Here is a 12,416-nt window from a genome sequence, read left to right on the forward strand (position 1 = left end):
TGCACCTTCAATGCAGACAGATCGCTTGACGACCTCCAGCCGCGGGCAGGCATCCACAAGCCGCCTCACCAGGACGAAGAAGCTGTTTGGAAGGGCGTCGCCAGGCCATAGCCGGACTATAAAGCCCTTCATGGCCTGATCAGCCGCCTTATGTAGCTCGACCATCTGCTTCAGCTGGTCGCTCATTGGCACCGGGTGTTCGGCCTCAGTATACTGAGACCAGAACAGCTTCTCCGTTGAGCTTCCATCCTCGGCCTGGTAAAATTGTGCGGCATTGGACACGCTGCGGGGTAAATCTGCGAATGCTCCTGGAGAGCTCCGGATTCGGGTAAGTAATCGGTAATTTACTTTTACATGCTTTCTTTGCATATAGAAAGCCTTACCCGCCGCTATCTTCTTCATTGCATCGATCTCCTGGAGGGCCTTTAGGGCTTCGGCCTTGGCACCTTTTGCGCTCTCGAGGGCCGCGGCAAGCTCAGACTCCCGCGTCTTTGAGTCAAGCTCCAACGCCTCGTGCTTCGCCACGAGAGCCTGGAGCTCTTGCTGCACCTCGCCCACCCGAGCCTCGTGCTTCTCTCGCTCAGTGCGCTCCTTGGCCGCTTTATCTTCGGCCTCGGATAACGCTTGCTTTAGGGTCACCAGTTCGGTCGCAGCCCCTGGGAAATTCATGATAATCCTGTCATTTTGCAATCGCATTCTTTTTATACATATCTATAGACAGGGTATTACTTACCCTTGTTCTCCTTGAGCTGCCTCTTGGCAAGGGCGAGCTCTTTCTTGGACCCCTCGAGGTCCTGCTTCAGTACGGCAACCTCCGCAGTCAGTGCGGTGGACGCCAGCAGCGAGGCCTGCATGCGCATATTGACATACTTATATTAGACTCTTGCGATATTATTTGATCCTCTGTTCGGCTTTTCTTTGTGAACACCGAACAAAGCATCAGGGGCTACTGTCTATGCAGTAATATTTTTCCTATATTTAAAAAATCACTTACCTCAAAGCCTGTTAGAAGGCTGGCACAGGCTTCAGTCAATCCACTCCTGGCAGACTGAACCTTCTAGACCACCGCACTAATAATAGTACGGTGTTCCTCGTCGATGGAAGCGCTGCGAAGCGCTTCCAGCAGATTGTCCGGCGCCTCTGGATGGACAGAGGTCACCGTCATAGGCGTCTTTCCCCTCTTGGAAGGAGGCCGCCTGCCCGAGCCCGGAACCGCTGGAGGTTCCGGCGCGGTGTTCGGCTGAGGGCCGAACTCGGAGCTCTCAGGGGCCCCGTCCCCTTGGCTCCCGGAGTCCGGAAGGTCGCCTTGAGGCGCCTCCGGGACTGTCTCCCCTCGACCCGGTGCCTCTTGAGACAGCACCTCGGTGTCGTCAGCAGGATGAGGGGAGGTGGCGGTCAGGACTGGATCGCTATCCATGTCCGACGAGCCCAGGGAGCCGTCCGATGATACATCGATACTAGCTCGTGGCGGCCTGCATAATTATGTTCGGTGTTAGGGAAAGCAGTGCGACAAAGGGATGCTATGAGTTACTCTGGTATCCAAATACTTACGATGTCCCCAGGGGCTTGGCCCTGGGCAACCACTCATCTTCGCCTTCATCGGCGGCGGTGGAACTGTCTGGAAGGAGAGCCCTTCCCTTCTTGGACCCTTCGGCCCCCCCAGTTGGGGCGGCCTTCCTTTTCTTGTCTCCCCCGCCTGGAGGGGGAGCATCTTCTTCCTCCTCCTCGTCTTCGGGGGAGGAGTGTGCCGCAGAGTTATCGGACGATGAGTCCGATAACACCTGGCGCGGGGAACTCTTTTGGGTTCCCTTGGCCTTCTTGGTCTTCTCCGGCACCTTGTAAGGAGCCGGAGTCAGCATCTCCGTCAGGAGAGCGCCCGCAGTGTCTTCGGGCAAAGGGGCCGGACAGTTAATCTGCCCCGACGTCTCCACCCAGTCCTGTCAAAGGCATGGAGATTAGACCCCGCACATGATTAAGCTAGGGGAAATAAATGTCCTACAGGACGTATTAAACTCACCGAACGCGCTAGGCGCTTTGCACTTAGTCCGCGGTCCTCGACCAGAGAAGGAGGGACCTCGGCGCCCTTGAACAGCACCTTACAGACGTCCTTGTGCGTCGTATCAAAGAGCTCGCTCAGAGTCTGGTGCCGGGCCGGGTCGAACTCCCACAAGTGAAAATCCCGTTGTTGACACAGGAGGATCCAGCGGATGAGCATAACCTGGACTATGTTGACAAGCTTGAGCTTCTTGCTTGCCATACTCCGGATACATTTCTGGAGTCCATCCAGCTCCACCGATGAACCCCGCGACAAGCCCTTCTCTTTCCAGGAAGTGAGCCGTGTAGGGAATCCGGATCGAAACTCAGGGGTTGTCGCCCATTTGGCGTCGCGCGGCTCGGTGATGTAGAACCACGCCGATTACCATCCCTTTATTGTCTCCACAAAGGAGCCTTCAAGCCATATAATGTTGGGCATCTTTCCCACCATGGCTCCGCCGCATTCTGCTTGTTGGCCTTGTACCACCTTCGGCTTGATATTGAAGGTCTTTAACCACAGGCCGAAGTGGGGCCGGATGCGGAGGAAAGCCTCACACACGACGATGAACGCCGAAATGTTGAGGACAAAGTTCAGGGCCAGATCATGAAAGTCCAGCCCGTAGTAGAACATGAGACCACGGACGAATGGATGGAGGGGAAACCCCAGTCCGTGGAGGAAGTGGTGGAGGAGAACTACCCTCTCGTGAGGTTCTAGGGTAGGGATGATCTGCCCCGCAGCGGGCAGCCGCTGTGCGATATTCGCGGCTAAGTATCCGGCTCCGCGCAGCTTCTTGATGTCTCCCTTCGTGACGGAGGAGACCATCCACCTGCCTCCCGCTGCGGACATGGTGGGGGAAGGTTGAGGTGGGAAGTGCAGACTTGGACGCTAGAGCTCGAGTGTGCGAAAATGGATGAGCAAAGGAGGAAGAAGGCGTGGATGAAAAGGTGAATCCTTATCCCTTTATATGGGTGAATGAAACTAAGCGTCCCTACTAGCCTGGTAAAACTTGCTCGTCCCCCAAGCGCCGTAATCGATGGCGCGGTTGGGTTACCCACACCCGTATTGATGAGAATCCCGTGATAAGGGGACACGATCTCTGCTTTGACAAGACGTGTCAAAAAACTGCCTCGCGTTATGTACGGGGCTAGTTAAAGGAAATGGTTCAAATAATCACCGGGCCATGACATAATGTCATGCTGCCAAAACAAGTCAGCAAATTAGATTTGCGAAAATATTATTCTCTCTACGGTGGTATGTGGAACTTATTTTGCAGGGTCGAACACTATCCTTGTATTCAAATTCTTCCGTGGTGTATTCGGAGGAGGAACCCGCCTTGCAATGCCGAAGACAATACTGCGCGTCGGACTCATCGTCATTGAAGCCTGGTTCAGGGGCTACTGAGGGAGTCCTGGATTAGGGGGTCTCCGGACAGCCGGACTATATCCTTTGGCCGGACTGTTAGACTATGACGATACAAGATTGAAGACTTCGTCCCGTGTCCGGATGGGACTTTCCTTGGCATGGAAGGCAAGCTTGGCAATACAGATATGTAGATCTCCTCCCATTGTAACCAACTCTGTGTAACCCTAGCCCTCTCTAGTGTCTATATAAACCGGAGGGTTTTAGTCCATAGGACGAACAGACAATCATACCATAGGCTAGCTTCTAGGGTTTAGCCTCTCTGATCTCATGGTAGATCTACTCTTGTACTACCCATATCATCAATATTAATCAAGCAGGACATAGGGTTTTACCTCCATCAAGAGGGCCCGAACCTGGGTAAAACATTGTGTCCCCTGCCTCCTGTTACCATCTGGCCTAGACGCATAATTCGGGACCCCCTACCCGAGATCCGCCAGTTTTGACACCGACACCCCTACTGATCCATGACATCAGTTGTGGTGGGGGGCTGAGTGGAAAGTGGGGGCAGCTACCCACTTGGCACTTCGGGGAGCTATGATGTAGAACCACTCCCGCTGCCACAATCCGGACACCTCTGGGAAGTAACCCTTAGGCCATGGAGCGTCAGCAATTTTGCTTATTAAAGCGCCTCCGCACGCTGCGTGCTACCCCTCGATCATCTTCAGCTTCACATCGAAGGTCTTGAGCCACAGGCCGAAGTGAGGGGTAATGCAGAGGAAGGCCTCACATACAACAATAAATGTCGAGATGTGAAGAAGGGAATCCGGGGCCATATCTTGAAAATCTAGCCCATAATAGAACATAAGACCCCTAAAAAAGGGATCTAGAGCGAGGCATAGTCCTCGGAGGAAGTGGGAGACGAACACGACGCTCTCCTTGGGTTCAGGAGTAGGGACGACTTGCCCTCGGGCAGGCAGCCGATGCGAAATTTCGGCGGTCAGATATCTCGCCTCTCTCAACTTCTTGATGTCCTCCTCCGTGATGGAGGAAGGCATCCACCGACCTTGAAGGTTGGATCCGGACATAGTTGAAGGTCTGAAGTGCCTAAACCTGAGCTTTGGGTGTTGGAACTCGACGCGGGAGGCGGATTCGATTAAGATCGAGCGGAAAAGGCCTTGTCCCCTTTATAAAGAGGGTGAATATCAAGCATCCTCCTCGTGGCCATTTGGGACTTGCCTAAGATCTAGGAGTCCTACCAATAGGCACGGTTGGGTTACCTACGTCCGTATTGATGAGAATCCCGTAATAAAGGGGACACGATCTCTAGTTCGACAAGACGTGCCAAGGAAACCGCCTCGCGAAACACACTGAGATTGGTTATGAAAAACAATTCGAATAAAGACCTGGCTGTGGTGTGATGTCACACTATGGGGTATGTCAGCAGATTAGATTTATGGAAATATTATTCTCTCTACGGTGGTATGTGGAACTTGTTTTGTAGAGCCGGACACAATCCTCGTGTTCAAAATCTTCTATGAGGTATTCGGGGGAGGAACCCGTCTTGCAATGCCGAAGACAATCTGCGCGCCGACTCATCGTCATTGAAGCCTGGTTCAGGGGCTACTGAGGGAGTCCTGGATTAGGGGGTATCCGGACAGCCGGATTATATCCTTTGGCCGGACTATTGGACTATGAAGATACAAGATTAAAGACTTCGTCCCATGTCCGGATGGGACTCTCCTTGGCGTGGAAAGCAAGCTTGGCAATATGGATATGTAGATCTCCTTCCTTGTAACCGACTCTGTGTAACCCTAGCTCCCTCCGGTGTCTATATAAACCGGAGGGTTTAGTCCGTGGGGACAACAACAATCATACCATAGGCTAGCTTCTAGGGTTTAGCCTCTTTGCTCTCATGGTAGATCCACTCTTGTACTACTCATATAATCAAGAACAACCAAGCAGGACGTAGGGTATTACCTCCATCAAGAGGGCCCGAACCTGGTTAAACATCATGTCCCCTGCCTCCTATTACCTGATGTCTACTACACAACCTTCTTCTTGTAGACGTTATTGGGCCTCCAAGTGCAGAGGTTTGTAGGACAGTAGCAAATTTCCCTCAAGTGGATGACCTAAGGTTTATCAATCCGTGGGAGGCGTAGGATGAAGATGGTCTCTCTCAAGCAACCCTGCAACCAAATAACAAAGAGTCTCTTGTGTCCCCAACACACCCAATACAACGGTAAATTGTATAGGTGCACTAGTTCAGCGAAGCGATGGTGAAACAAGTGGTATATGGATAGTAGATAAAGGTATTTGTAATCTGAAATTATAAAAACAGCAAGGTAGCAAGCGATAAAAGTGGGCGTAAACGGTATTGCAATGCGTGGAAATAAGGCCTAGGGTTCATACTTTTACTAGTGTAAGTTCCCTCAACAATGATAACATAATTGGATCACATAACTATCCCTCAACATGCAACAAAGAGTCACTCCAAAGTCACTAATAGCGGAGAACGAACGAAGAGATAATGGTAGGGTACGAAACCACCTCAAAGTTATTCTTTCCAATCAATCCATTGGCCTATTCCTATAAGTGTCACAAACAGCCCTAGAGTTCGTACTAGAATAACACCTTAAGACACAAATCAATCAAAACCCTAATGTCACCTAGATACTCCAATGTCACCTCAAGTATCCGTGGGTATGATTATACGATATGCGTCACACAATCTCAGATTCATCTATTCAACCAACACAAAGAACCTCAAAGAGTGCCCCAAAGTTCCTACCAGAGAATCACGACGAAAACGTGTGCCAACCCCTATGCATAGGTTCATGGGCGGAACCCGCAATTTGATCACCAAAACATACATCAAGTGAATCACGTGATATCCCATTGTCACCACAGATATCCACGGCAAGACATACATCAAGTGTTCTCAAATCTATAAAGACTCAATCCGATAAGATAACTTCAAAGGGGAAACTCAATTCATTACAAGAGAGTAGAGGGGGAAGAAAACATCATAGGATCCAACTATAATAGCAAAGCTCGCGATACATCAAGATCGTATCACCTCAAGAACACGAGAGAGAGAGAGAGAGATCAAACACATAGCTACCGGTACATACCCTCAGCCCCGAGAGAGAACTACTCCCTCCTCGTCATGGAGAGCATCGGGATGATGAAGATGGCCACCAGAGAGATATTGGCCCCTCCGGCAGGGTGCCAGAACGGGTCTAGATTGGCTTTCGGTGGCTACGGAGGTTTCTGGCGGCGGAACTCCCGATCTATTGTGCTCTCGGATGTTTTTAGGGTATATGGAGATATATAGGCGGAAGAAGTACGTCACGGGGGGCACGAGGGGCTCACGAGGGTGGAGGGCGCGCCCAGGGGGTGGGCGCGCACCCTGCCTCGTGACCTCGTCATAGGTTCCTCGACGTGCACTCCAAGTCTTCTGGGCTTCTTTCCTTCCAAAAATGAGTTCCGTGAAGTTTCAGGTCAATTGGACTCCGTTTGATTTTCCTTTTCTTCGAATCCCTAAAACAGGGTAAAAACAGAAACTGGCACTGGGCTCTGGGTTAATAGGTTAGTCCCAAAAATGATATAAAAGTGTATAATAAATCCCATAAACATTCAAAACAGTAGATAATATAGCATGGAGCAATCAAAAATTATAGATACGTTGGAGACGTATCAGCATCCCCAAGCTTAATTCATGCTCGTCCTCGAGTAGGTAAATGATAAAAACAGAATTTTTGATGTGGAGTGCTACTTGGCATAATTTCAATGTAATTCTTCTTAATTGTGGCATGAATATTCAGATCCATAAGATTCAAGACAAAAGTTCATATTGACATAAAAATGATAATACTTCAAGCATACTAACTAAGCAATTATGTCTTCTCAAAATCACATGGCCAAAGAAAGTTCATCCCTACAAAATCATATAGTTTAGTCAAGTTTCATTTCCATCACACAAGAATGCTCTCATCATGCACAACCCCGATGACAAGCCAAGCAATTGTTTCATACTTTAGTAATCTCAAACTCATAAACTTTCACGCAATACATGAGCGCGAGCCATAGATATAGCACTATGGGTGGAATAGAATATAACGAGGGGGGTTATGTGGAGAAGACAAAAAGGAGAAAGTCTCACATCAACGAGGCTAATCAATGGGCTATGGAGATGCCCACCGATTGATGTTAATGCAAGGAGTAGGGATTGCCATGCAACAGATGCACTAGAGCTATAAATGTATGGAAGCTCAACAAAAGAAACTAGTGGGTGTGCATCCAACTTGCTTGCTCATGAAGACCTAGGGCACTTGAGGAGGCCCATTGTTGGAATATACAAGCCAAGTACTATAATGAAAATTGCCACTAGTATATGAAAGTGATAACTCAAGAGACTCTCTATATGAAGAACATGGTGCTACTTTGAAGCACAAGTGTGGAAAAAAGGATAGTAGCATTACCCCTTTTTATTTATTTTCTCTTCTTTTTTGGGGCCTTCTTTTTTTTTCTTTGGCCTTTCTCTTTTTTTTGGACAATGCTCTATTGAATGGTGATCATCACACTTCTATTTATTTACAACTCAATGATTACAACTCGATACTAGAACAAAGTATGACTCTATATGGATGCCTTCGGTGGTGTACCGGGATATGCAATGAATCAAGAGTGACAAGTATCAAAAAAATTTGAACGGTGGCTTTGCCACAAATACTATGTCAACTACATGATTATGCTAAGCAATATGACAATGATGAATGTGTCATGATAAACTGGATGGTGGAAAGTTGCATGGCAATATATCTTGGAATGGCTATGGAAATGCCATAATAGGTAGGTATGGTGACTGTTTTGAGGAAGATATAAGGAGGTTTATGTGTGAAAGAGCGTATCATATCACGGGGTTTGGATGCACCGGCGAAGTTTGCGCCAACTCTCAATGTGAGAAAGGGCAATGCACGGTACCGAAGAGGCTAGCAAGGATGGAAGGGTGAGAGTGCGTATAATCCATGGACTCAACATTAGTCATAAAGAACTCACATACTTATTGCAAAAATCTACAAGTCATCAAAAACCTCGGCACTACGCGCATGCTCCTAGGGGATAGATTGGTAGGAAAAGACCATCGCTCGTCCCCGACCGCCACTCATAAGGAGGACAATCAAATAACACCTCATGTTTCAAATTTTTTACACAACATTTACCATACGTGCATGCTACGGGACTTGCAAACTTCAACACAAGCACTTCTCAAATTCACAACTACTCAACTAGCACGACTTTGATATTATTATCTCCATATCTCAAAACAATCATCAAGAATCAAACTTCTCTTAGTATTCAATACTCTATATGAAAGTTTTTACTATTCTTGTATACCTAGCATATTAGGATTTTAAGAAAATTACCATGCTATTTAAGACTCTCAAAATAATATAAGTGAAGCGTGAGAGTTCATCTATTTCTTCAAAATAAAGCTACCACCATGCTCTAAAAGATATAAGTAAATCACTAGAGCAAATGACAAACTACTCTGAAAGATATAAGTGAAGATCAATGAGTAGTCGAATAGTTATGCAACTATGTGAAGACTCTCTAACATTTAATAATTTCAGATCTTGGTATTTTATTCAAACAGCAAGTAAATCAAAATAAAATGACATTCTAAGAATGGCAAAACATCATGTGAAGAAGCAAACACTTAGGATCAACCGAAACTAACCGATAGTTGTTGAAGAAGAAAGGTGGGATGCCAACCGGGGCATCCCCAAGCTTAGATGCTTGAGACTTCTTGAAATATTATCTTGGGGTGCCTTGGTGTGACGCCCCGAGACCGATGTGCCAGGTGTCTTCCAGTTATTCGCTGTTGTTGCCTTGTCTTTTGTTTGCATATTGCATCTTGCCATGTCATCATGTGCATTACATCATCATGTTTTCGAAACCTGCATCCGTCCGGGTTCCCCCAGTTCCGTCCGTTGTCCGTTCTGAGTTCAACTACACTTGCACACACCCGCGGCACGTTCGAATATTATTTTATAAGTGGCCGAATAATGTTCTCGGAATGGGATGAGAGTTGGCGTGCGGACTTATATTAGTGTAGATAGACCGCCTGTCAAGTTTCATCGCATTCGGAGTTCGTTTGATAGCCCAGCCGTTAGCTATAGCGGCAGTATACCCGGCCTAACGTCGGACGTTTTCGGTCTCCGAAAACTGTTGCCGGGTTTTCCCTCTATTTCCTCTCTAGCCCATCTACACAGCCCACCTAGGCCCAGACTACTCCTCCTCGTGCCTGGAGCCGTCCGATCGTGATCCAAGGGTCCGAAAACGGATGAAAACCCCTAACCCTATACCTCTGCCTATTTCAGGAGCCCCCCTTGCCATTTTCGGGTGCCCCTAGCCTTCCCCTACCCTCAGCCGCCGCATCCCCCTCGAAAACCACACCACCAGATAGATCCATCCACCTCCTCCTCGTTTTCCGGCGATCTCCACCTCCACCTCGCCACTTGGCAGCGTCCCTTTGGCTGCGCCGCCACCCCGCACCGCCCGTGGCCAATCGAGCGAGGCCACGTCGCCTCCCTGCCCCACTCCTGTCGCCCCGTGCCGCCAGGCCCGCGTCAGGCCCGCCCGGGCCCCGATATGGGCTCTGAGGCCCGCACCACGCCGCCCCTGCTCCCCAAGCTCCAGATCGGGAGAGGGAGATCCCGATTCGAGCTCCTCCGCCGCTCTGCCCCGTCAGCCCGCGGGCCTCACCGGACTTGCTCCTGCCGACGAGCACCAGGTCGCGTCCAAGGCCGCCCTCTCCTTCCTCCCTCCTCGTTTTCCTCCCTGTCTCATCTCTCTCTTCCTCTTCCTGTAGAGCCTCCATGGCCTCATATCTGCGCCGCCGTCGCCGGAATATGCCGCCAGTCGCCCGATCCGGCCTCCCTGCTGGCAGATCTGGGAAGCCTGCGCCGCCCCGCATCCATTCAGGCCGGATCCCGGTCCTCGCCGACCCTCTCCGCGCCGCCCCTCGCCGGTGTTTGACGCGGTAGCCGCCGTCCCTGCTTCCTGCTCGAGCGGGTGCTCGAAGAGACCGAGTGCGTTGACCTCGCACTCAAGGCCAGATCCAGTGCTGCTTGGGCCTCAGGCGGGCCGGTCCAACCGCTGCCCCATCCGGCCACCTCTGCTTCCTACTGGGCCGAGCCCATGGGTGAGAAGCCCTCCAGATCCCCTGTTCCATTGGGCCAGCCTGCAGATTCAGCCCGAGTGTGTTTTTTTTCCTGTCCAGCGATTTTACAATTTATCCCAGAGAGTGCAGTTTTACAGAAAAGTCCTTCATCATCATGCATTTAATATCTCACAGACCATGCATCGGAATTAATTAAACTTTATATGTAATATGCTTAGAATTTCTTCTAGTTTCACAATTTGCAACTTGCATCCATGTTTAAAATATTTAAAATCTTGTTTGTTTATATTTTACCTAATGCCTTGCTAAAATGCTTTATTTCATAACTAAATAACCGTAACTCGGATTTTAATAAACTTTATATGTAAATGGGGTAGAAAATGCCTAGTTTAACATGGTGGCCTCACTTTGCATGTTTATCTACTCTAAAACATGGTTTAGGGCAGAACAGTACCAAATCCTTAAATTGCACATGGGGATTTTTCCGGACTTGTTGTTTGTTATTCCGGCCTCATTTAAACTTGCCTAGATAGGTAGTTTTCTTTTTGTTTCACCTCTTGCCATGCTAACCAACATTAAATATTGTTGAGTACCTAAACGAGAGAGAACTAAATAAGTCATGTGGTGTTTTCTTCAATATGCCACTCCGTTGCATATTGAGCTCCACTTAATTTGTAGTATTGTTTGTGCACTTTGCCATGCCATGCTTCATTAAACCGGACATGCATCATACTTGTTTGCGCATCGTGCCATGTTGTTGTAGTGGTTGTTTACTTTGTTGTTTGCTTTCTTTCTGGTGTACTTCGTCTCGGTAATCCGGTAATGTTGTGTTGTGAGGATTCGTTCATCTACGTCCGTTTGTCTTCTTCATGGACGCGTTCTTCTTCCTTGCGAGATTTCAGGCAAGATGACCATACCCTCGAAATCACTTCTATCTTTGCTTTGCTAGATGCTCGCTCTTTTGCCATGCCTGTGATGCGATACCTACCACTTGCTTATCATGCCTCCCATATTGTTAAGCCAAGCCTCTAACCCACCTTGTCCTAGCAAACCATTGTTTGGCTATGTTACCGCTTTGCTCAGCCCCTCTTATAGCGATGTTAGTTGCAGGTGAAGATTGAAGCTTGTTCCATGTTTGGAACATGGATATTCTTGTTGGGATATCACAATATCTCTTATTTAATTAATGCATCTATATACTTGGTAAAGGGTGGAAGGCTCGGCCTTATGCCTGGTGTTTTGTTCCACTCTTGCCGCCCTAGTTTTCGTCATATCAGTGTTATGTTCCCGGATTTTGTGTTCCTTACGCGGTTGGGTTATAATGGGAACCCCTTGACAGTTCGCCTTGAATAAAACTCCTCCAGCAATGAGCAATGCCCAACATTGGTTTTACCATTCGCCACCTAGCCTCTTTTTCCCTTGGGTTCTGCAGACTCAAGGGTCATCTTTATTTTAACCCCCCCCCCGGGCCAGTGCTCCTATGAGTGTTGGTCCGTAATGGGCAGCCTGCGGGGCCACCTCGGGGCAACTCGAGGGTTGGTTTTACTCGTAGCTTGACCTATCCAGTGTGCCCTGAGAACGAGATATGTGCAGCTCCTATCGGGATTTGTCGGCGCATCGGGCGGCTTTGCTGGTCTTGTTTTACCATTGTCGAAATGTCTTGTAACCGGGATTCCGAGTCTGATCAGGTCTTCCCGCTAGAAGGTATATCCTTCGTTGACCGTGAGAGCTTGTCATGGGCTAAGTTGGGACACCCCTACAGGGTTATGATCTTTCGAAAGCCGTGCCCGCGGTTATGGGCAGATGGGAATTTGTTAACGTCCGGTTGTAGAA

This window comes from Triticum urartu, chromosome 7, assembly GCF_003073215.2.
Source record: "Triticum urartu cultivar G1812 chromosome 7, Tu2.1, whole genome shotgun sequence".
In the NCBI taxonomy this organism is placed as follows: domain Eukaryota; kingdom Viridiplantae; phylum Streptophyta; class Magnoliopsida; order Poales; family Poaceae; genus Triticum; species Triticum urartu.